Source organism: Hemitrygon akajei, unplaced genomic scaffold, assembly GCF_048418815.1.
Source record: "Hemitrygon akajei unplaced genomic scaffold, sHemAka1.3 Scf000043, whole genome shotgun sequence".
NCBI classification, from domain to species: domain Eukaryota; kingdom Metazoa; phylum Chordata; class Chondrichthyes; order Myliobatiformes; family Dasyatidae; genus Hemitrygon; species Hemitrygon akajei.
In genome coordinates this window covers 2,024,313-2,051,094 of record NW_027331929.1, presented here as the reverse complement: position 1 = coordinate 2,051,094, position 26,782 = coordinate 2,024,313, and the positions used below count along the sequence as shown (strand labels likewise).

Here is a 26,782-nt window from a genome sequence, read left to right as displayed (position 1 = left end):
ATTGACCGACAGGATACTGACGTGGACCCCCATTGTAACATGAACTAAATCTGCATCGGGACATTGATATACCCCTCAGCGTGACACAGACACGCCTCTCATTTCCCTCGGGATTACCCAGTTTCCCTCGGGATCAATATGTTTGCCTCTCTGTCTCAAGGTGGCGCCGCCGCCTCTCACTGTGCCACCAGAACATCCTTCACTGTGACACCCTTCACAGTGACACTGACACAACACTCTCTGTGACCCGTTCGGTAGCGTGACGCTGACTCACGTGGCACTGTAAACGCTAAACATCCATCAACGTCTCTCTCAGTGTCACAGATTTGTCACCAGTTCACTGAGATGGAAACGAAGTACAGATCTGTCAACGAAACCAAGGCTCAAATCTGTGAATTGTTGACCAGCAGAAGAGGTGAGGCATCATCCCCCTCTTTCACCCGCTCCTCATCACAGGGCAGGCATGGAGAGAGGAAACGTCACTCTGTGCTTGACATCGGGAATGTGTAATGAGATGGTGTGGAGGATCATTCACCCTGTGTTTGACCCGGTGAGTGTGTTATGGGGCTGCGTGGAGGATGTCTGTCCCCTGAAGTGTGTTTTGGCACCGTGGAGAGAGCGTTTCACTCTGAATCCTGGAGTGTTCGACGAGACGGTGCAGCTGGGGCTTCGCTATGTGTCTGCATCCGGGAGTGTGTGATGAGATCATGGAGAGACAGATTCCGTCTGTGTCTGAATCCCAGAGTGAAGAATGGGACGGAACAGAGGGAACATCACTCTGTGTCTTAATCTGGGTGTGTGTGATGGGACAGTGTGGAAGGAGCTTCACTCTGTGACTGACTCCCGGAGTGAGTAATGGGATCGTAGAGAGACAGCGTCTGTGTCTGACCCCGGGACTGTGTGAGACGAGACATTGTAGCGGAAGCTTCACTCTGTCTGAATCCCAGAGTGAGGGATGGTACGGAACAGACGGAGCATCACTCTGTGTCTTAATCTGGGTGTGGGTGGTGGGACTGTGTGGAAGAAGCTTCACTCTGTGTCTGACTCCCGGAGTGAGTAATGGGATCGTAGAGAGACAGCGTATGTGTCTGACTCCGTGACTGTGTGAGGGGACAGTGCAGAGGGACGTTCATTCCATGTGACACTGGACTGTGTGATTGGATGGTGTGGAGCGAGTCTGAACCCGTCAGTGTGCCATGGGAGAGCGTGGGCGGAACTTCGCTTTGTGTGTGAGCACAGCTGAGCGTGATGGGACGGTTGAGAGAGATCTTCACTGCGTGACTCGCAGGGAGGTGTGTGATGTAAGGAGGGCGTAAGGAGGGAGATTTACACTGTGTTAGTCTCAGGAATGTGTGATGGGACGGTGTGGAGGGAGATTCACTCTGTGTCTGACACAGGGAGTGTTTGATGGGACGGTGTGGAGAGAGATTCACTCTGTGTCTGACCCCGGGAGTGTGTGACGGGATGGTGTGGAGGCAGCTTCCCTCTGTGTCTGACCCCTGTGTGATTGGACGGTGTGGCGGGCGGGGGGGGGGGGTGATGAGCATCGCCCGTTCTCTGACCCCTGTGTTATTTGATGCCGCATGGCAGAAGAGTATCATACTGTGTCTGACCACGGGAGTATGCAGCGGGATCGTGCAGAGTGTGTTTCATTTCCTATCCGACAACGGGGAGTGTGTTGGGAAAGTGTCCAGGGAGGCTCGCTCTGTGTTTGTACGCAGGACTTCGTGTTGGGAGAGCATGCAGTGAGCTTCGCTCCATGTTTGACTCAAAGAGTGTGTGACAGTGTGGTGGAGAGAAAGCTTCAGTCTGAGACTGACCACGGTCTTGTGTGATGGGACAGTGTGGTAGGAGACTCACTCTGTGTTTCACACTGGGAGAGTATAATGGGATCGTCAGACAATGGCTTCATTCTTCATCTGTCCCTGAGAGTGTGTGACGTGACGTTGTGGATGGAACCCAAATTTCTGTCTGCCCAATCAGGAATGTGTGTGACTGAATGGTCTGCAGGGACCTTCACTCTATAACTGACACCGGGTGCCTGTGATGGGACGGTGCCGAGGTAGTATCATTGCGAATCTGACCTCGGGAGTGTGTGATGGGATGGTGTGGGGGGATTTTCACTCTTTGTCTGATCCCGGGAGTGTGTGACGTGACCGTGTGAAGGGAGCTTCACTCTGGGTCTGACCACAGGAGTATGTGACGTGACGGTGTGGAGGAAGCTTCACTCTGTTTCTAACAGGAATGTGTGCTGGGACGATCTGGTGGGAGCACCACGGCGACCGACCCAAGGATTGTGTGATGGGACAATGTGGAGGGAGATTCATGGAGTGTCTGCCCCCTGGAGTATGCGATGTGACTGGGTAGAGGAAGCTTCACAGTGTCTGACGCCGGAAGTGTGTGAGGGAACGATGTGGAGAGAGCTCCTTTCTGTGTCAGACCCCGGGAATGTGTGATTGGACGGTGTGGAGGGAGATTCACTCTGTGTCTGAACCCGGGAATGTGTAATGGGAGTGTGCCGAGGGAGCTTCACTCTGTGTCTGACCCCGGGAGTGTATGATTATACGGTGTGGAGGGAAATTCACTCTGTGTCTGACCCCGGGAGTGTGTGATGGGACGGTGAGGAGGGATACTTTTTCTATGTTTGACTCACAGCGGATGTAATGGACCGTACGCAGGGAGATTCACTGTTCCTTCTTCCTATTTTCCAGAACAAGAGTATCCCCAGTCCTGGATCAGAAATGAAGGGTGCTGTTATTTTATAACCACGTTGAAATTATCCTACGATAAAGCGAGGCTGTATTGTTCGGACTCTCATTCTAAACTTCTTGAAATAAATTCAGCAGAAGAAGAGGTACGTGTCAGATCGACGGAAGATATATCCACACCAGAGGGAAGCTCCCTCCACATCGTTTGATCTCACACTTCTGGTATCAGACACAGAGTGAAGATCCCTCCTTCTAGTCCCAGGACACACTCCCGGTGTCATAAACGGAGTGAAACTCCACCACACCATCTCATCACACATTCCGGGTTCAGACACAGAGTGAAGCTCCCTCCACACCGTCACATCACATACACCCGAGGTCCTACACAGAGAGTTCCCTCCATACGGTCTCATTACACACTCCCCGGTTCAAACACAGAGTGAGGCTCCCTCCACACCGTGGCATCACATTCTCCTGTGGTGAGTCACAGAATTAAGCTCCTTCAATACCATCTCTTCAAACTCTCCAGCGGTCAGACAGAAAGGGATGCTCTTTCAATTTTGCTCGAATTCAGTCATTAATGATAACAATTTAATTTCACAGAACTTTGTTAACAAAGCTATCAGCAAACAAGACAGTTCATACTGGATTGGAAAATGCAACGACGGGTGAGATTTGGGATCGTGCATGTTTCTGAGATGAAAGTGGGTCGTCGGATTGATACAGGCTTCGAGAAGCGAGTGAGCAGTGGGTTTATTTTGGGGACTGGCAGAGGCTGCGGGAAGGTTGTGTGCAGTGGGATTAGTTTGTGGTCACACACGAGTTGCTAAAGGGAGTGGGCATTTGTATGAATTCGCGGACATTTGTATGAATTCGCGGACTGAGAAGTGCTGTGGGGAGAAAGTGGGAGATCGGGGAATTTTGGAGAGAGAGAAAGTTCTGCGGAGAGAGAATGGGCAATTGGATTAGTTTCGGGATCGACACGGACTGTTGATAGAGAGTGTGCAGTAAAACTAATATAACCATACAACAAATACAGCAGGGAAACAGGCCATCCCGGCGCTGCTAGTCCGTGCCGAAAGCTTACTCTCACCTAGTTCCACCTACCTGCACTCAGCTCAGAACCCTCCATTCAATTCCTGTCCAAAACCTATCTATTTTTTTTTTCAAATGACAGAATCAAACCTGCCTCTACCACTTCTACTGCAAGCTCGTTCCACACAGCTACCACTCTCTTAGTTAAGAAGTGTTGCCCTTAAACTTTTGCCTGTTAACTCTCAACTCATGTCCTCTTGTTCGAATCTCCCATACTCTCAATGGAAAATGCCTATCTACGTCAACTCTACCTATCCCCCTCATAATTTTAAATACCTCTATCAATTCCCCTCTCACCCTTCTACGCTCCAAAGAATAAAGCACTAACTTTTTCAACCTTTCCCTGTAACTTAGGTGCTGAAACACAGGTAACATTCTAGTAAATCTCCTCTGTACAGCTATTTTGGTGACACCTTTCCTATAATTCGGTGACAGAACTGTACAGAAAACGCCAAATTTGGCCTCACCAATGCCTTGTACAATTTTGACATTACATCCCAACTCCTATACTCTTTGCTCTGATTTATAAAGGCCAGCATAACAAAAGCTTTCTTCACCATCCTATACACATGAGGTTCCACTTTCAGGGAACTATGCACCATTATTCCTAGATCACTCTGTTCTACTGCATTCCTCAATGCCTTACCATTTACCATGTATATCCTATTTTGATGAGTCCTACCAAAATGTAGCACCATACTCTTATCAGCATAACCTCCAGCTGCCATCTTCCAGCACACTCCTTCGTTTGGCCTAAATCTCTCGGCAAACTTTTAAAACCAACCTCATTGTCTACAACGGCACCTATCTTAGCATCAACTGCATACTTATTAATCCAATTTACCACCCCATCATCCAGATCATTAATGTATATGACAAACAACATTGGACCCAGTACAGATCCCTGAGGCACACCACTAGTCACCGGACTCCAACCTGGCAAACAGCTATCCACCACTGCTCTCTGGCATCTCCCATCCAGCCACTGTTGAATCCATTTTACTACTTCAATATTAATGCCTAACGATTGAACCTTCCTAACTAACCTTCCGTGTCGAACCTTGTCAAATGCTTTACTGAAGCACTTATAGACAATTTCCACTGCTTTTCCCTCTTCTGCTTTCCTCGTAACCTCTTCAAAAATTCAGTAAGATTTGTCAAACATGACCTTCCAAGCACAAATCTATGTTGACTGCTTCTAAACAGACTCTGTCTATCCAGATAATTATATATGCCATCTCGTAGACTACTTTCCATTAGTTTACCCACCACCGACGTCAAACCTGCAAGCTGATAATTGCTAGGTTTACTCTTAGATTCCTATTTAAACAATGGAACTACATGAGAAATACGCCAATCCTCCGGCACCATCTCCGTTTTCGAATGACATTTGAAATATTTCTCTCAGAGTCCCTGCTATTTCTACACTAACTTATCAGGACCCGGAGACTTATCCACCTTTTGTATTCTTTAAAAGCTCCAGTACTTACTCTTCTTTAATCATCATAGCTTCCATAACTACCCCACTTGTTTGCCTTATTTTTATAATTCAATATCTTCTCCTCAGTGAATAAGAATGAAAAGAAATGGTCAAAATCTCCCCCATCTCTTTTGGCTTCACAAATAGCTGTCCACACTGATTCTCTAAGGGACGAACTTCATCCTTCACTATCCTTTAGCTATAAACATAACTGCAGAAACACTTCGTATTTATTTTCAGCTTACTTGCCAAAACAACCTCATATATTCTATTAGCTTACTAACTTCTTTCTTAAGATTCTTTTAAGATTCTTTATATTCTTCGAGCACCTTATTTACTCCATGCTGCCTATATTTATTGTAGAGCTCTCTCTTTTTCCGAATCTGCTTTCCAATATCCCTTGAAAACATTGGCTCTCTCAAACTTTTAAACTTTCCTTTCAACCTAACAGGAACATAAAAAATTCTGTACCTCAAGTGTTCAACTTTCAATGACCTCCATTTCTCTATTACGATCTTCCCTAAAACAAATCGTCCCATCCACTCCATCTAAATCCATTCGCATCTCCTCAAAGTAAGCCTTTCTCCAATCAAAAATCTCAACTCTGGGTCCAGTTCTATCTTTCTCCATAATTATATTGAAACTAATGTTATTGTGATTACTGGACGCGAAGTGATCCCCAAATCATAGCTCCGTCACCAGACCTATCTCATTCCCTATCAGGAGATCCAAAACTCCAGTTGGTACCTCTATGTATTTCTTGAAAAAAATAAATATCCAGCACACATTTTACAAACTCCAAACCATCCAGCCCTTTAACAGAATCGGCTTCCCAGTCTATGTGTCGAAAATTAATATCTCCCACAATCACTACAAATACCTGTTATCTCCTTACAAATTTGTTGCTCCAATTCTGGATCCCCATTAGGTGGTCTGTAATTTTTACTACACCATTCCCATTCCTCAATTCCACACAGATAGTCTCCCTAGACGAACCCTCTAGTCTATGCTGCATTGCCACCGCTGTAATATTTTCTTTGACAAGCAATGCCACACCTCCCCCTCTTGTCCCTCCGATTCAATCACACCAGAAGCAACGAAATCCACGAATATTTAGTTGCCAATCACACCCCTCCTGCAACCATTTTTCACTAATTTCTACAACATCATATTTCCAAGTATCAATCCGTACTATAAGCTCATCCACCTTTCTTACAATTCTGCTAGCATTAAAATAGATGCATTTAAGAAACTCTCGACCTCTTCCACTCTGTTTATCCCTAACAGTGCAAACAACTTTATTATCTTTTTCTTCCTTCTCCCCTACATCATTGGTCTGTGCGCTCCCTTTCTCTATCACCTGCTTATCCTCCCCAAAGACTGTCTACTAGCTTTCTCTATTTGTGAACTAACCTCCTATCCACTAGTTTCTGCAAATTGATTCCAACCCCCAGCCATTCTAGTTTAAAGTTTCCTCGGGAGCGTTAGCAAACCTCCCGGCCAGGATATTGCCCCCCTGGGATTCAAGTGTAACCCGTCCTTTTTGTACAGGTCACGCCTGCCCCAAAAGAGGACCCAGTAATCCAGAAACTTGAATCACTGTCCCCTCTCCAATACTTCAGCCAAGCATTTATCCTCCAACTCATTCCATCCCTACTGTCACTGTCGCGTGGCAAAGGTCGTTTTCCCGAGATTCCTGCCTTTGCAGTCCTTCTTCTCAACTCCCTTACTTTCTCCCTGTCTTCGCCTTTCAGGACAATTTCACTTTTCTCACTTTTTTCTACCTTTGTCATTGCGTCCACACAATCGCCTAACTGACCCTCTAACTATCGAGTCCCCTATTAATACTGCCTTCCTCTTCCTTTCCCTACCCTTCTGAACTACAGGGCCGGACTCTTTGAGCCGGTGGCAAGGCCACTGTCGTTTCCCCCAGGTAGGCTGCTCTCCCCCCCCCCCCCAACAGTACTCAAACTGGAGTACATATTGTCAAGGGGTACAGCCACTGGGGTACTCTCTAGTACCTGACTCTTTCGCTTCCCTCCCCTAACCGTAACACACCTGTCTGCCTCCCGTGGCCCTGGTGTGACCAACTGCCTGTAACTCATCTCTATCATCTTCTTCCTCTCCCGGACCAGTCGAAGATCATGGAGCGACAGCTCCAGTTCCCTTACACGATCCCTTAGGAGCTGCAGCTTAGCGCAGCTGACGCAGATGTACACGTCCCGGAGGCTGGGAGACTCTAGGACCTCCCACATTCGAACACCGATAACAACAAGCTGCCCTCACACTCAGAATTCCCCCTTTTCCTCAAATAGCAGGGAAAATTAAAAACTGAACCGTTCTTGTCTCGCCCGTTTCCGCCTAAGCCCGGTGATCCAAAGCCCTTAAGCCTTCACTCTGCTCCCGGCTCACTCCGCTGCCCGCAAAACGACGCTGCCCGCTGTATAAAGCTGTGTTACTTTCAAATCTTCCCCGCCTCACTGCCCCACGTCACACGCCTGCGCATTCCCGCCTCTCTTAATTCCGATGAGAACAAGAAAAAATCAAAATGGCTCCCGCCGCACTCCCGTTCTGAACCTCACACTTCCTTCTCCAAATGTGGGAACTGACATGGGCTGTGGGGAGAGAGGTCGAAGTCAGTCTTTTGGCGGCTGACACAGATCTTTAGGAAGAAAGCTAGGGATTGGGATTATTGTGGGGACTCGCACGGGAACTTGGGGAGTGCAAGTATTTTGGGGACTAACACGGGGCTGTGTGGAGAGAGTGGAGCTATGGAGCTCCTTTTGGGAACTGACTCAGGATGTGGGAGAGAGTGAGGCAGTGGGAGCACTTTGGGGCCTGGCACATGTCTGTGGGGAGAAATGAGGGGTGGGTGTACTTTGGGGACAGACACAGATCTGTGGCGAGAGAATGGTTCAGTGGGAGTACTCTGGGGACTGAGACACGTCCGTGGGGAGAGCATGGGAAGCGGGAGATGTTTTGGTGATTGACACAGGTCTCTAAGAAGAGGGTTGAGCAGAGGGAATATTTCGGCGACCGGCACGGGGCTGTGGGGAGAGAGTCAGGCAGTGGGTGTAGTTTGGACTGACACTGATCTGTGGGGTGGGAGTGGTGAGTGTGAGTACTTAGGCAGAAAACACAGGCCTGTGGGGACACAGTAAAAAAGTGGGAGCATTTTGAGGACTGACTTGGGGCTTTGGGAGACACTAGCGCTGTGGGAATATTTTGGGGACCGACACGAGCCTGTGAGGAGAAAGTTGGTTACTGTTATTATTCTGGTCTCTGACACAGAGAGCGGGGCAAGTGATTACTTTGTTGACTGACACAGGGCTGCAAGGAGAGACTGGGTCAGTGGGCGTATTTGGAGACTGACACAGGGCTGTGCTGGGAAAGTGGGGTTGTGGGAGATGTTGGGGTGCCACAGGTCAATTGCGAGGGAGGGTATCAGTGGTTTTGGAGACTGACTGCTGCAGGTGCGTTGACATTGTTTACCCCTCTTTGACAGGAAAGTGGCTTCGAATGTCGTGTACCGGATGAGCGGATTAGACCGCACGTGCGGTGTATGTACACAGAACACTGAGAATAAAACCTGCATTCAGGTTCGTTATCCCTTCATCTGTGAGAAGTGTGCCCCTTTGTGCCCAGATATTTTTGAGAAGATCCAGTATCTCTGTCAGCAACCCGTGGGACCGACTTGAATATAATGATAAAACCCTCTTTCTCCCCATTTCTCTTAATCACTCGGACTACCCTTTCCGCGCCGCTGCCCCTCACACTTACCCTATTCTCCTCTGTCCTTCTATCGCAATCTTACTCATTATCTTGCTCTCTTTACCCTCGTCCCTGTAAAGTCTCGCTCTCATCGCTCCCCATTCTCTCCTCCTCTGTTTCATCCCCATTTTCCTCACCCCGATTTCCTCCCTCCCTCTCCCCCAATTCCCCCTTCTGTTCCCGGTCTCTACCTCGATTCTCTACTCTGTCTCTAACCACTCTCCCCATCCCACTCTGTCACTTGTATCTAACCCAACTCGCTCCCCGCTTCTTTCTTTAGCTACACTCACCTCAATCAAGTGCGTTAATGTTCTCGATACCCCAGTCCTGGGGAAATAGAGTGCACGCATTCGCCTTATCTGTGTCCCTCGTGGTTTTGTTCACCTCTGTAAGGTCACCGAAAAAAAGTCTCAGAATTCCCAACCTCGCTCCATAACTCAGTCCCTCCTGTCCCGGCAGCAACCTCGGAAATCTCCATCTGCAATCTTTCCAGTTCGTTGAGATTTTTCTTAGAGCAAGGCAAGCAGAACTGAACTCCATACTCCAAGTGCGGCCTGACCGACGTCATCTGCAACTGCAACGTGACCTCCGACCCCCGTACTCAGTGTCCTGACTGATGAAGTCCAGCGTGTCAAATGTCCTGTCCACCGGTATCGCATATTTTCCACCGGATTCACGGTCTGTTTTATTATCTGTGACTTAGACCACCGGAGATTTGTTCTTTTGAAGGATCATTAGGGCGAAAATATGTAAAATTACTGTCAAATGCAAAAAGCTAATAAATGCCACAAAAATGTGGAGGTGGTGCTGATGCGTTCAAGAATATGCTGGCGGAGGGGAAGAAGGTGTTTCTGGTTCGTTGAGTTTTCAGTCTCCTGTTCGTCGTCAATCCTCCTTCTTAGACAAACGTACTCGTCACCGTCAGCCACGAACTATTATCCCAAAGGGAAAGTTTTCCATTAAAATAGAGTTATTTGTGGTGTTTAACCTAGAGTTGTATGTGGATGATAACCAGAATGTTTGAACAGATAGTGGAGTCATTGTTGGGACTGATGTCCTCAAGACAACAGACAAAGTCAGGAAGCAAAATGTTGAGCCCGCTGGGACTCATGTTCTGAGCTGCGTAAGTTTCAATGCAGGAAGTATTGTACGAAAGGCAGATGAGCTCGGGGTAGGGGACCACGACTGGAAAGATGATAGTTTAACCATTAGTAAGTCTTGGGTGCAGGAGAGGAGATCTGTCAGCTCAGCCTTCCTGTTTACCGCTGTTTTAGCCGTGCTACTGTATATATAATTTAGGCTGAGGCGAGGATTTAAAGGTGGAAGTGAGGAATAAGAAAGGTATTAACTCGTTCATGGGGCTACATTATCGACCACCGAACATTCTGGGGATTTAGAGGAACAAACCTGTGGAGAGCTCGGAGTCTGTTGTAAGAGACATCAGGTTGTGACATCGGGTGAGTTTAACATTCTTGGTATTGACTGTGAGCCTCACACTGTGAAAGGACCACTGGGATAGTTTTCTTAATCAGTTAAGCAAATTTCCTTATTCAGCAGATTAATGTCCCAATGAGAGAGTGCAATACCTGATCTCATCCTATCGAATAGGACACGCCAGGGGACAGAAGTTTGTGTCGGGGATCACTTTGCATCTAGTGATGGCAATGCCATTAGAGACAGAGTAATTATGGAAAAGGATAAGTGTAACCACGAGTTAAGTTTCTCTTTGAGGTGTATAACAATACGAGACGCAAATAGAATAGATATCCTGTATCTTTTACCCCTAGGATGGAAATGTCTAATGCCAGAGTACCTGCATTCAGGTGAGAGGGGGGACGTTCAAAGGAGATGAGTTTGGCAAGTTTTTGTTGTCACAGAGAGGGACGGTGTGGAGGGAGCTCCAAGGTGTCTGACCTTGGTAATGTGTGATGTGACGGTTTGGAGGGAGCTTCTCTCTGTGACTGACCCCGGGAGAGTGTGCTGGGACGGTGTGGAGGGAGCTTCTCTCTGTGACTGACCCCGGGAGTGTGTGATGGGACGGTGTGGAGGGAGATTCACTCTGTGTCTGACCCCGGGAGTGAGTGATGGGACGGTGTGGAGGGAGATTCACTCTGTGTCTGACCCCGGGAGTGTGTGATGGGATGGTGTGGAGGGAGATTCACTCTGTGTCTGACCCCGGGAATGTGTGATGGGACGGTGTGGAGGGATCTTCAGTCCTTGTCTGACAACGGAAATGCGTAATGGGATGGTGTGGAGGTAGCATGACAGTTTCTGACCTTGGGAATGTGTGATTTGACGTTGTGGAGGGAGCTTCTCTCTGCGACTGACCCCGGGAGTGTGTGATGGGGCAGTATGTAGGGAGCTTCAGTACTTGTCTGACAACGGAGGTGCGTAACGGCTTTGTGTTGAGGGAGCATCACGCAGTGTCGTACCCAATGAATATGTGATGGGATGGTGTGGAGAGATATTAACTCCGTGTTTGAATGTGTGTGTGTGTGTGTGTGTGTGTGTGTGTGCGTGTGTGTGTTTGAGAGAGAGAGAGAGAGAGAGAGAGAGAGAGAGAGAGAGAGAGAGAGAGAGAGAGAGAGAGAGAGAGAGAGAGAGAGAGAGAGAGAGAGTGAGAGAGAGAGAGCGCTGAGCCGGACTAGAGGGAAAGAGTGGCGGGAAATTGGATATGAGTTGCAGTCAGCGGGTTTATCTCTTTGAATCTTCAAGGAGGGGAGTCTTGGATGAGGGAGGCACAAAACTGTTGTTTGATTAGTTTTCAGTTTAATTATCGTTTCCTTCTTTATAATCGCAGTCAGAGCAGCAGCAATACCTGGCAGGAGTGTTGAATGATATATATATAGGTAAGAAGACATAAACTTATGTATGCGCAGGTCAGGCCAAAATAAGAAAGAGCATTCAGTTTAAGAAGTGGCTAAAGAGTTAGGGTTGGAGCGAGGTCTTCAGATATGTGTATCACCGGTCTGTCTTGTACGGAAGGTGCGACCTCTACAGACGAGACGGTTTCATATCATTTCATTTCAATTCCATTTAAGTTTAATTGCAATTCCGTCACACAGGAAAGACCATGAATACAGCAAGGGCCAAGCTGCAAAACACAGCACCAACAGTCCCATACGGCACAATTCATACATAATATGTCTAAAATAGAAAGATAGCAAGCATATGTGGGATATCAGTGAAATACGTTCAAGCGCGCACACACACACACACACACACACACACACACATTTATGCAGCTTGAAGCCCCTGGTCACTTTGAATGCCACGGTAATCTACAATTGTTCACAACAGAGATGGTCTTCTGCCGAGCGAACACTGGGGGGCAGCACAGACACCTGCCTCTCCCATGTGCAACTCTCTCAATTTAAACCTGAACTCGATTGAAACTAATATCCCAGCGGTAAGATTTGCCATCAAAAGATGGGAAGCGGTGGTAAAAACCAGAGTTGCAGGGGATGAAAACAAGTTCGCCATTACAGATATTTGAGTGGTTGTTGGGACAGACGTTGTTAAGAACACAGACAAAGTAATGAGGCAAAAAGTGGAGCCTGCGGGTACTCGTGTTCTGAGCTGCGTACGTTTCAATGCAGGAAGTATTGTTCGAAGGGCAGATGCGCTCAGGTCAGGGGTCAACGTCTCTAAGCCGGACACTGCAGATATTAGTGAAACTTGACTGCAACAGGGACAGTACCGTTTGCTCAAAATTCCAGTTTCCCCTGTTTCAGTCGTGCTAATCTGGGAATATTTCAAGAGCGAAAAGGCGGTTTTACAAGTCAGTGATAACATCACGGCAGTGCCCAGTCTCGTCTCAGTGAGGTTTGATAGTCGGAACTGAAACATAAGGAAGGTATGGACTCATTCATGGGGCTACATTATCGACCACCGAACAGTCCTGTGGGTTCAGAGGAATAGATCTGTAGAGAGTTCGCAGCCTCTTGCAAGAAACATAAGGTTGTGATAAAGTGTGATTTCAATTTTTTAGGTATTGGGTGTGAGCGCCAGACAGTCAAAGGACGAGTTGGGTAGTTTGTAAAATGTTTTCAAGAAAGATTCTTTTAGCAATACGTATAAAGTCCGAACGAGTGTGTGCAACAATTGATTTTTTAGTGCGGAATGGGAAAAGGCAGGGGAGATAAGTGTGTGTCGGGGTCCAATTTGCATCTGGTGATGGTAATGCCATTAGAAATTAACTCATTATGGAAATGGATAGGTATGACCCTTGGGACCGATTCTAAATTGGAGGAAGGCCAACTTTATTGGGGTCAGGAATGATCTGGCAAGTGTAGATTCGGACAGGATGTTTCCTGGCAAAGGTGCAGTTGGTACGTTGGAGCTCAAGCGCTATTGAACCTCAGTGTCGAAGGGAAGGGCCCAAACGGTCAACAGTGGGAAGCTTTGAAGGATAGAGAGACAACAGTGTACAAGATGGTGGTGTCGAGGAACCGACGGACAAAGTAGATTGGGATTGGGACTGGGGCTGACGTTCCCGAGTTCACTAATTCATTTCCAGGGCATAACCAGAGAGCACAGAATAAAGATGAGAGTGGGTGTGCAGAGAGTAGGGAACGATTGGCTGGAAAGAGAAGGGAGAGCGGAAGGGGCAGGAGTATGATAGGGTCGGAGTAGGGAAAGGGGAAACAGAGTGGGAGATGGCGATAAACAGCGGGATAGTTGGGGATAGAGAGCTGCAAAGGAGAGCGGGGGAGAGAATGGGGACGAGGGTGGGCGAGGAGAATGAGGAAGAGATGTTGGGAGATTGGGAGAGGATAGGGGAGTGAGAGTTAGGGAGAGTTGCGGGGGGTTGTGGAAAGACGGGTCGTCACTTGATTCAAAGTGCACCCACGGGCTCTTGACAGAGTTCAAGCATCTTTTCAAGAACAAACAGGGACAAAGGAGCAGACTTCTCACAGATGAAATAGTGTCCATCACTGCAGTTGTAAGTCCATCTGTACGCTTTACACCTAGTGCAGGTGGATTTTCTATCGTTCACCGTATACAGGAGATTAGGTTTCACGTTCCTGTCAAAGAGGGTTAAACAATTGCATAAGAGAGAAAAAAAAATAGCACACACATACTGCTCTGTGTCAGATCCCCAAATATTAAATTTGCCCACATTCCCCCTCCCCCTGAGTCCACAAAGGATCCCACCGTCGCATACTCTCCTGCAAACGGGTGTCCGGTCCACAAATTAATCGCACTGCCCAAGTACTTCCCGACAGAAACAAATCCTACTGACACACTCACTCTCCTCAGCCCCGTGTCAGTACAGTGTACCTACAACACTGTCTTCTACCCTCCCCAGAGCCATGAATGAATCCACAAACTACTCCTATTGCCCCATTCCCACACCACAGTCTCGTGTTATTCCCCAGATAGATTCCACTGACCCTCACCAATAACACAGGCCTGCGCCAGTCCAAAACTCACCGGTCTTCACATTTTCCGATCCAATATGTCCGGTCACGGTTGTGAATAGAGTTGTAAATAAAACTCTGTGAAATGAAGCATCGTCAATTAATGCTTGGAAGGAGACTCTCTCAGTGCATGTACCTGGGTGCGTGAGATGGGACGGAGTGCGAAGACATTGAGACTGTGTCTAACCCCGGGAGTGTGTAATGGGACAGTGTGGAGGGAGCTTCACTCCGGGTGCGTGAGATGGGACGGAATGCGAAGAGATTCACTCTGTGTCTGACCCCGGGAGTGTGAGATTGGACGGGGCGGAGGGAGATTCACTCTGTGTCTGACCCCTGGTGTGTGTGATGGGGCGATGCAGATGAATTTTCACTCTGTAACTGAAGCCAGGTGCCTGTGACAGAAGAGAGCAGAGAACTTCAATCAGTGTCTCTAACCCCCAGTGAGGAAGACGGTCGTGTGTTTGTGTGGAATCATACAATGGGGTCGGACATACCGCTTCATCATTTGAATTTATTTCAAGGAGTCTTGAATCAAAGCTTGAACAATGTTGCTTTGCTCCATCATAAGATGTGTTGACGGTGGATATGAAATAACAGCGGTCTTTATTTCTGATCCAGTTCTCGGAACACGTTTGCTCTGGAAATCAGGGACAAAGAAAAGTCTATCTGCCATCCGGAACGTCAAAAAACCCGAGCAGAATGAAGCACAGTTCACACCGTCCCATCACACATCCTGGGATCAGACGCACAGTTAACCTTCCTCCGCACCATCCCATACACAATTCCGGGGTCAGACACAGAGTGAATATCTCTTCACACCGTCCCATCACACACTCCCGGGGTCAGACACAGAGAGAAGCTCCCTCCACACCGTCCCTTCACACACTCCCGGGGTCAGACACAGAGTGAATATCCCTCCACACCGACCTATCACACACTCCCGGTGTCAGACACAGGGTGAATCTTCCGCCACACGGTCAAATCACACACTCCCGGGGAAAAACAGAGTGAATCTCCCTCAACACCGTCCCATCACACACTCCCGGGGTCAGACACAGAGTGAATCTCCACCCACACCGTCCCATCACACACTCCCGGGGAAAGACGCAGAGTGAATCTCCCTCCACACCGTCCCATCACACACTCCCGGGGTCAGACACAGAGTGAATCTCCACCCACACCGTCGCATCACACACTCCCTTGGTCAGACACAGAGTGAAGCTCCGTCCTCACCCCCTACAACCCACAATGCCAGGGTCAGAAACAGAGTAAATCTCCCTCCACACTGTCCCATCACTCAATCCAGGGGTCAGAAAGGAGTGAAGCTCTCTCCGCAGCGTCCCATCACACATTCCCGCGGTCAGGCACAGAGTGAAGTTTCCTCCACCACGTCCCATCACACACTCCCGGGGTCAGACAGAGTGAATCTCCCTCCACACTGTCCCATCACATACCCCTGGAGTCAGACACAGAGTACAGGTCATTGTACAGCATCCGAACACACAATCTTGGTGTCAGAGAGGGAGTGAGTCTCCCACTGCACCGTCAGACCTCACAGTGCCGTGGTCAGATAGAGAAGGAGGCTACCTCCCTACCCTGCCTGCACACTCTCCCGAGGTCAGGTATAGGGTGATGCTTCCTCCAAACCGTCCCATCGCACATCTCTGGGTCAGACACCGAGTGAACTTCCTCCCACACTGGCCCATAGCTCCGGGTCATCCTCAGACTGAAGCTTTCTCTCCACGCCACGATCACACACTCCTTTGGTCAATCATGGAGTGAAGCTCCTTGCATTCTCTCACATCACAATGTTCTGCGGACAACCACAGAGTGAACATCCCTCCACGCTACCCCCAATACACCCACCCGTGATCAGATAGAAAATGAAACACTCTCTGCACCATCCCGCCGCACGCTCCTGTGGTCAGACACAGTATGATGCTTTTTCTAGCCAGTGACGTCACACAATACAGGGGTCAGAAAATTAGAGAAGCTCCCTCCGCACCGTCCAATCACAGACAGCACTGGGTTCAGACACGGGGCGGCACACCGTCCAGGCACGCGCTACCGTTGCCGGTGTCAGACATACACATGACCACGCCCCACCACCCAACCTGAGCTTCCCATCAGACTCTCGCAGTGTCAAACACAGAGCCCCATCACACACACACGGAGTGAGGGGGTGAGACACAGAGCCCCATCATACACACACGGAGTGAGGGGGTGAGACACAGAGCCCCATCATACACACACGGAGTGAAGGGGTGAGACGCAGATTTAACCTCCCTGCACACCGTGCCATCACACACTCACACGGTCAGACGGAGAATGAATCTCTCTCTCTCCACGGACCCATCACACACTCCAACGGTCAGACACAGAGTGAATCTCCCTCCACACCGTCCGATCACACACTCCCGGGGTCAGACACAGAGTGAATCTCCCCCCGCAACGTCCCGTCACACACTCCCGGGGTCAGACACAGAGTGAATCTCCCTCCACACCGTCCCATCACACACTCCCGGGGTCAGACACAGAGTGAATCTCCCTCCACACCATCCCATCACACAGTCCCGGGTTCAGATACAGAGTGAATCTCCCTCCACACCGTCCCATCACACACTCCCGGGGCCAGACTCAGAGTGAGTCTCCCTGCACACCGTCCCATCACACACTCACAGGGTCAGACACAGAGTGAATCTCCCTGCACACCGTCCCATCACACACTCACACGGTCAGACGGAGAATGAATCTCTCTCTCTCCACGGACCCATCACACACTCCAACGGTCAGACAGAAAGAGAAGCTTCCTCCACACGGTCACATCGAACAAACCCTAGTCTAACACAGCGTGAAACTCGCTCCTCCCATCCCATCACACAATTCGTGGATAGTCAGTGTGTGAAGCTCACTCTCAACCGTTCAATCACACCACACAGTCCTCACATACAATGCGAAGTTCTGCTCACACCCTCCCATGGCAAACTCACGGGGGTAGACTCCCTCCGCAACATCCAATCACAGAATGTGTTGTCACACAGAATAAACGTTCCTCGACACCGTCCCATCACACATTCCCGATATCAGACACAGAGTGAATCTTCCTCCACACCGTCCCATCACACACTCCCGATATCAGACACAGAGTAAAGCTGTCTCTCCACGATCCCATCACACACCCCTGGATTCAGAGTGAAACTCTCTCTCCACGGTGCCAGAACACACTTCAGGAGTGAGACACGGGATGAATCTCTCTGGACACTGTCCCATCACACACTCCCGATATCAGACACAGAGTAAAGCTGTCTCTCCACGATCCCATCACACTCTCCCGGATTCAGAGTGAAACTCTCTCTCCACGGTGCCATAACACACTTCAGGAGTGAGACATGGGATGAATCTCTCTGGACACTGTCCCATCACACAGTCCGATGGTCAGACACAGAGTGAATCCACCTCCACACAGTCCCATCGCACACTTCTGGGGTGAGACAGAGACTCTGGCTCTCTCTCCAAGATAACATCACACATCCTGATTCACACACAGAGTGAAGCCCCCGCTGCCCGGTCCCATCACACACTTCCGGATTCAGAGTGAAACTTTCTCTCCACGGTGACATAACACATTTTGGAGTCATCTCTCTGGCCAGTGCCCCATCACACAATCCCGTGGTCAGACACAGAGTGAATCCACCTCCACAGCGTCTTTTCACACTGTCCTGGATTCAGTGATAGAGTGAAGCTTCCTCCACGTAGCCCCATCAAACACTCACCGGGTCAAACTCAGAGTGAATCACCCTCCATTACATCTCTTCACACACTCCCGATGTCAAGCACAGAGTGACGCTTCCTCTCTCCATGCCTGCCCTCTGATGAGGAGCGGGTGAAAGAGTGGGATGATGTCTCACCTCTTCTGCTGGTCAACAATTCACAGATTTGAGCCTTGGTTTCGTTGACAGATCTGTACTTCGTTTCCATCTCAGTGAACTGGTGACGGAGATCGCTGTGCATTCGGTTAAGATCGGACAGATTGGAGTTTCGGTGGCATGTTTCGTTCGACCGACGAATCTGTGATACTGAGAGAGATGGTGAAGGATGTTTAGCGTTTACAGTGACACGTGAGTCAGCGCCACGCTACCGAACGGGTCTCAGAGAGTTTTGTGTCAGTGTCACGGTGAAGGGTGTCACAGTGAAGGATGTGCCGGTGTCACAGTGAGAGGCGTCATCGGAAACATGAGGGGCGTGTATGTGTCACTCTGAGGGGTTATCAATGCCCTGGTGAAGGTTTTGTTGTTGCTACAATGGGGTCTGTGTCAGTATCGTTGTGATGACCGATTCACTGTCTCAGCGCTGGTCATGTCCGAGTTGCTGTGAAGGACGTGTCGGTGTCACTGTGATAGGAGTTTCTGCGACCCGGCGAGAGGTGTACCGGGACACAATGAAGTGTATCTCGAAGTCACGACGAGGGAAATGTCAGATGTCAGAGAGGCGGGTCTGGTGGTGTGCCGGTGTGTGGAGTATCTGCATAATGTGTGGGTGCTGGTCTCATTGTGATGAGGGTGTCTGTGTCACCGTGAGAGACATGTCATGGCCACGCTGTGTGGGATATTGTCACGCTGAGGTGTGTGTCCGTGTGATGAAGAGAACTATGTCGGTGTCATTGTGTATTTATGTGTCGGCATCACGGTAAGGGGTTTGCCTATGTCAGGGTGAGGTGTGAGTAATTGTCTCAAAGTTGATTGAAAGTTGAGTTTAACTCATGGACTGGTAGTCGACATGGTCCTGCTCATCTCCTGATTTTCTTCCCAAAGGAGTTTGTAGTTTCGGTCAAAGGTGATCTGAGATGGTGAAGGATGTTTGGCGTTTATAGTGTGTCAGCGTCACGCTACTGAGCGGATCACGGAGAGTGGTGTGTCAGTGTCACGGTGAAGGGTGCTGGTTGCACAGTGAGGGGCGTCGGCGCCACCGTGAGCTACGTGTCAGGGACACGCTGAGGGTTATATCAGGGTACCAGCGAGGTTTTTGATGGTGTCACGATGGGGGCTGCGTCAGTATCGCGGTGATAGTTGATTCCTTGTCAAACCGAGTCGGTGTTTCAGTGAGAGACGTGTAGCTGTCATTGTGATAGGTGTTTCTGGGTCTATGTGAGAGGTGTACCGGGTCACATCGCGGTGTATCTCTATGTCACGGTGAGAGATATGTCGGGGTCACAGTGCGAGGTTAGACGGTGTTGCAGTAAGAGACGCGTCTGTGTCATAGTGTTTGGTGAATTGGTATTACATTAGGAAAAATGTCGATGCCACGGTGAGGGGTGTGTCACGGGAAATGACCTGTTGTGGTCACGGTGAATGTGTCGGTGTCACAATAAGTTTAGTGTTGTTGTCACGGTGAGGACTGAGTGGATGACGCTCTGAGGGCTTGTCGGTGTCACGGTGAGGGATGTGTCTTTGTAACGGTGAGTGTTATGTCGGTGTTTCGGTGGAGTTGTTTTTGCTGTATGATAAGAGATGAGTCAGTTTCAAAGAGATGGACGCGTGTGTGTCACAGTGAGGGATGTGTGCACCACGTCGAGAGGCGTGTCAGTGTTATGTTGAATCGTTATTACGTTAGGTTCTGTGTTGGCATCAGGTTGATGGATATGTCAATATCATGTTGAGTGATGTGTTGGTGAGGGTTGTGTCGGTGTCACCGTGAGGGATGAGTCATGCTGAGAGACCCATCAGTACCACAGTGAGCGGTGTCTTGGTAGCACAGTGAAGGGTGTTTCCGGGAAATGTTGGGAATGTGTTGCTGTTAAAGTGGCCATTTTTATTCTCTGCTGTTTGGTCGTTGCGACCGGAGTGAAACTCACCATCAATCCTCCAGCAGATACCCGTCATAATGACGGTCGCTGTTAAAACGCAGATTAGCCATATGGTTGGGTCTGATCGGCCTCTCCTTGTGGGTCGTTCACTGCCCATGTCGTCTGTGGAAAAATCGTTCCTTTACTTTGTCAATTCATCGTCATATTCCCTGATCTAACCGGCCCTGTTCTTTCCATCCTCTGTGTTCAAATCACTCTCTTTTCCTCATGCAATGGTCATCTCCCTCCAACCCCTGTTCACCCACGTGCATGACAAAGAGCCGATTAAACGCCTCTATCGATTTGCCTCCAGCACCATCCCTGGCAGCACATTCCAGTCACCCACGCTCTCTGTGTAAACAAAACCTCGCCCCTCACCTCTCCTGCAAAGATACTCCCTCACCCCTTCCACTCCGCGGTATTAGACATTTCTCTTTGGGGGAGAAATGCACCAGTTGCCTGGTCTATCTCTGTTTCTCGTCATGATATAGACCTGTATCAACTCTCCCCTCAGCCTGAGATACATATGAAATAACATATGAAATCCATACATATTGTATGAATGCATTTTTCTGATATTCTGCATTTGCTTGTTATCTTTGAGGGTTCTGTGCCATTGTGTGGCCGTTGGTGTTGTGTTTGGCATCTGGGTCCTGGAGTAACGCAGACTCGTTTGACTGTATTGGTGGATATTCATGTATGGTTGGATTGCAATGCAACTCACCTTGAATTGAAACCGTCTCTTCTGTGCCGGTCGCACTTTCTTTGGAAGAGAACCCAATGAGGCAAATACCCGAAGCCCCTTTCACTAAAGTTCGCCTCATCTTCCCCACCCTACTTCCCGTCTGAGAGTGTGTGGAGTGGGGGATGAGATGGAAATTGGGGGCGCAGCGAGAGGGTATGAACATTGAGAGAGCGAAAGGGTAAGAGGAAGGAAAGGGTGTGCGGACAGAATGGGCAAGAGGGCACGGGACGAGGAAGCGGGGAGGGGTGGTGTGATAGAAGGGAGACGGTAGAGCGCTTGAGCAGTGAGTGATTGAGAAACAATGAAGGGGAGAGTGGGGAGAAAGAGATGAGGGAATGAAAGGGGAGCAAAAGGGTTGAGGGATGGAGGGAGGCAAGAGCGAGTAAGGTGAAATTCCAGAGAGATGGGGAGGAGAGAAGGAGTGAGACAAAGTGAGAAGAGCCTATGAAAGACAGAGAGAGGGAGGAGAAAGGAAAGAGGGTGAGAGTTATTGAGGTAGTAGTAGAAAGAGGGAGAGGGGAAGAGGGCGGTGAAGATGGAGAGAGGGAATAGAGAATGAGGTAAGAAAGAGTAGATTTAGGGTAAAATTTCATACAGAGCCCCTGCCACTGTCCTCTATCTGCTAAACTGCTAAACTGCATTGTCTTGCGAATTCTGGCCTCACTTGGACGGATATTCGTCCTGGACTTTAATTTAATATCTAAATACTTGACCTCACGTTACAGATCCGCCTCCCTATTCATACTGATCTCGTAGGAAATCTCCCTTTTCATTACTGATCTCTATTTGTACTTCGACCTCCGGTTGCTCACTCACCCACTTAAGAATCACAGACAAGTAAACAATGAATAAACGGCAAGAAATTTCTCTACCATTCTCCTCCTTCCCTCACTCAACCATCCCCTCGCTGACGCATGGAAAAGATAAATCAGCGGATGACCGGTCGATGAGTGTCCACTCCAGGATTGGCCGCTCCGCTTTCACTGAATTATATTTATTCGCACACGCTAATGAATCCGTTTCCCCGATCGGTTGCTGATCAAACGCCGAAACTTCGGCGATTAACTGCTGTTAATGCACACTCGTCAAACGAGTGAGTGACTATGTTGTTTTTCACTCCCTGTGTTTAACTGGATTCTGTTCAAACGCCGGGATTCTATAACCTTTGGCTATGAGTCAGACATAGAGCGAAGCTCCCTCCACACAATCCTATCGCACTGTTCTCGAATCAGACACAGAGTGACGCTCCTGTCGCAAAGATCCATCACATAGTTCCGGATGTAGTCCGGAGTGAAGCTCCCTCCGTACCGTCCAATCACGCACTCCAGTGTGTGAGCAGCAGTGACGGTCACTCCACACCATCCCTTCACCCACCCCGGGGCCAGACCCTGGGGGAAACATCCTCCACTCCTGACGTCGGACAACAAGTGATGATCATTAAATATTAACCATTCATTCACTCCCGGGGTCAGAAATGTAAAGTACCCCCCGCAGGATCGCACCACAGTATACCGGAGTACGAAGCTCCCTCCCTCCATCAACATCCGCCCTACTGACCAAGACCCAACACTTCAGCGTCCCGGTAGTCTCGGATTGTGTGTGTCTCTCGGAGATGGTGTTTGAGTTTGTGACCGGGTGGCGGGCTGAGGGAAGAGGAAGGAAGAGGCGGAGAGTCCTGTCCAGCGAAAGGCCAGTGCGATTGCAGCCATTGGAGCAAGTGGTGTGGATCCACACGACCTGGCTGTCCATTTAGAGTTCTGCAGAGGCCCAGGGGCGAAAGATCGGATAACCTCTGAAAGGGGGCTGGCGTAAACCCGATCCATTCTCCTCCAATTACCTGTGAACACCAAGAGAGAGACTGGACAATGGGGAGAAGCGACTGAGATGTGGAGGCCTGTAGGGAATGCAGTGGGTCACGGAGACGGGAGGGTCGTCCGGGAATTGTTATGACGGAAAGGGGGAACTGTGCTGGGGAGGGAATAGGTCACAGAGACGGGGCAGCTTGCAAGGGAAGGGAGTGACAGCGACGGGAGTGGTGTAGAGGAGGGAGTGTGTGACAGAGACGGGGAGGAGTACAGGAAAGTGTCTTTCTGACGGGAACTCGGAGGGGATCTGCAGTGGATTATGGAGACGGTGAGGAACTCTGTCGGTGTCACGCTGCTGGGCGTCGATGAGGGGCGCACTCTTGTCACGGCAAGAGATGTCGGTGTCACGGTGAGGGCCGTGTGGCTCTTTCACTGCCTATGCTGTCTGTGAAGTGGTCGTTCCCTGTATTTCAGAATCTATCGTCAAAGACCTTGATCTACCCCACCCCGTGCTCTTCCCACTTGATGGGTTCAAATCACTCTTTACTCGCCCTGCGGAACAGAGAACGTGAATTACCTAACAGAACGGACCAATCGGACAGCAAAACTGTGATATATCAATTAATGTAAATCATTTCTGCCTACACAATGTCCATCTGGGACACGTCAACGTCTGGGAAAAGGCACCGAAGCATCCGGGTTCTCAGGACCAGACTACGTAACAGTTTCTTCCCCCAAGCTATCAGACTCCTCCATACCCAGTGCCTGGCCTGACACCTTGACCTATTGTCCTGTTTATTATTCATTGTAATGCCTGCCCTCTTTTGTACACTTCATGCAGTCCTAGGTAGGGTTGTAGTCTCGTGTAGTTGTTGTGTTGTTGTTTTTTTAACGTAGTTCAGTCTAGTTTTTTGCAATGTGTCATGTAACACCATGGTCCTGAAAAATGTTGTCTCATTTTTACTATGCACTGCACCAGCAGTTATGGTCGAAATGACAATAAAAGTAACCTGCCTTGACTTGACTTGATCTCCCCGCATTCCTCGCACACCCAGGTCCCTTGCAAAGAGCCTCTGGAACTACTCTCTCCCTGTGTTTGTCAATGAATCGAATGTGTCCAGTCAAGCCGCCCATCGCCCTTGAATTCTTTCCGCTTCATCACGACTAATGCAACCGAAAGCCGGAATGTTGAGGTAACGCTCCTTCCCGTCCTCCAACCTCGACTCATTAGTGTCTACAATATCACAATTCAGGTCGTTCACCCCCGCTCTGAGCGCATCTGCATTTCCATATAACGATGTAACAATTACAGCACGGAAACAGGCCATCTTGGCCGTTCTAGTCCGTGCCGAACGCTTACTCTCACCTAGTCCCACCGACCTGCACTCAGCCCTTAACCATCCATTCCTTTCCTGTCAATATACCTATCCATTTTTTTTAATGACAATATCGAAAATGCCTCAGCCACTTCTACTGGAAGCCCGTTCCACACAGCTACCACTATGTGTAAAGAAGACCCCCTCGTGTTACCCCTAAACTTTTAATCCTTAATTTCGTACTTCGCATTTCGTACAATACGACCTGCATGGAAACGTCGCAGCTAATAATTGGAGACCCAGCAGTCTCAACCTTTTGCTTCCTGACTTTGCCGGAGATCGTAACAACATCTGTCCCAATGGACACTCTACTCTCAGTTTTGGCATTCTGCTTTTCATCCCTCTGCATCTCTAGTTTAAACGGTTTCATTCCCCCTCCTCAATGAAAACTCCCAGCTGAGATATTCGTTGCAGTCCAGTTCATTTTTCAACTGAGAGAGTTGCTCTTGGCAGAGAAAATGAAGGAGCTGAGCAGCGTGGTGTCGTGTGGCGTGGCCTCCAGGCAGGAGTATGTGCTGCCCCCAAGCGTTCGCTCGGCAGATGGCAAGCTCTGTTCTGGTCTTCTGCGGATTTCAGTGGCAGTCAAATGAACCCACAGAACATCTTTTCTGTCCCATAAAATGAATCTCCTATAACCGCAGCTGATCTTATCTCATTCGCCCCTTTCCCTTCTGAACTACAGAACCAACCTCAGAGACTGGTCTTGCAATTTGAAAAAAAAACGTAAACTGTTTTCTTGATGGACAGAAAGATTTAAAAGTAAATCTGCGGTGCAGTGGGATTCGGCTGACCTCGTGTAGTTTTCATAACTGTTTCACAGGCAGATTGATGTGCCTCAGGGATCTGTACTGGGCCCAATGTCGTTTGTCATATACATTAATGATCTGGATATATGGGGTGGTAAATTGGATTAGTAAGTATGCAAATGATACTAAGATAGGTGGTATTGTGGATAATGAAGTAGGGTTTCAAAGCCTGCTGAGAGATTTAGGCCAGTTAGAATAGTGGGCAGAAAGATGGCAGATGGGGTTTAATGCTGATAAGTGTGAGGTGTTACATTTTGTTAGGAATAATCACAATAAGACCTACATGGTAAATTGTAGGGCGTTGAAGAGTGTAGTAGAACAGAGTGATCTATGAATAATGGTGCATAGTTCCCTGAAGGTGGTATCTCATGTGGATAGGGTGGTGAAGAAAGCTTTTTGTATGCTGGCCTTTATAAATCAGAGCATTGAGTATCGGAGTTGGGATGTAATGTTAAAATTGTACAAGGCATTGGTGAAGCTGAAATTGGAGTACTATGTATAGTTCTGGTCACCGAATTATAGTGAAGATATCAACAAAATAGAGAAAGTCTGCGGACTAGATTTACCGGAATAATACCTAGGTTTCAGCGCATAAGTTACAGAGAAATTTAAACAAGTTAGGTCTGTATTCTTTTTTTTAGCGTAGAAGTTTGAGGGGGATTTGATAGAGGTATTTAAAATTATGAGGGGGATAGCGTTGACGTGGAAAAGCTGTTTCCATTGAGAGTAGGGGAGATTCAAACAAGAGGACATGAGTTGAGAGTTAAGGGGCAACAGTTTAGGGGTATCACGGGGGGGGAACTTCTTTACTCAGTGGTAGCTGTCTGGAACGAGCTTCCATTTGAAGTGGTAGAGGCAGGTCCGATTTTGTCATTTATAAAGAAAGATGGATATTTATATGGACAGGAAAGGAATGGAGGGTTATGGGCTGAGTGCAGGTCAGTGGGACTAGGTGAGAGTAAGCGTTCAGCACGGACTAGAAGGGCCGATGTGGCTTGTTTCTGTGCTATAATTGTTATATGGTTAAATGTTTATATGTTGTCATTCTAAGGCTTCCTAAGGCATCGGTGAGGCCACATTTGGAGTATTGTGAGTCGGATTGGATCCCTTATCTAACTAGGGATGTGCTTACATTAGAGAGAGTTCAAAGGAGTTTCGGAGAATGATTCCGGGATTGGAAGGTTATTATATGAGGAGTGTGTGACGGCTCTGGGATCACAGTGATGCTGAAGACTGAGGGGTGAGCCACTCGAAATCGATTGAACATTGAAAGGCCACGGGAGAGTGGATGTGGAGAGGATGTTTCCTATGGTAGGAGAGTCCATTCAAAAGTCCCAGCCAAAGTCCAGGTCAAAAGACACACGCTGAGAACAAAGGACTCCGAAAGTAGTCCGAAAGTAGAAAGGCGACGTGCGGGAATTCCCTTCGCCAGAACGTGGTGAATCTGCGGGATTCAATGCCGCAGGCAGCCGGGGAGGCCCAGCCATTTGGATGAGTTTCAGGCGGAGGTTGATAGGTTCTTGATTAGACAATGCATGAAGGCAAACGGCAGAACAGACGGGCGATAGGGGCTGAGAGGGAAATGGATCAGGGATGGGGACACGGCAGAACAGACGGTCGATCGGGGCTGAGAGGGAAATGGATCAGGGATGAGGAAACGGCAGAACATACGGGCGATCGGGACTGAGAGGGAAATGGATCAGGGATGGGGAAACGGCAGAGCAGACGGGC

At 48.8% G+C, this 26,782-nt stretch overlaps 1 long non-coding RNA gene across 1 annotated transcript in view; it reads left to right on the top strand.

Moving 5' to 3' along the window:
- The first annotated feature begins 328 nt into the window (after positions 1–328).
- LOC140720489 (uncharacterized) overlaps positions 329–26,782 on the top strand; it is a 179,483-nt gene continuing 153,029 nt past the window's right edge. The window contains exon 1 of the long non-coding RNA XR_012097196.1: positions 329–415. This is a non-coding gene — a long non-coding RNA (uncharacterized lncRNA). The remainder of the gene's footprint in view (positions 416–26,782) is intronic.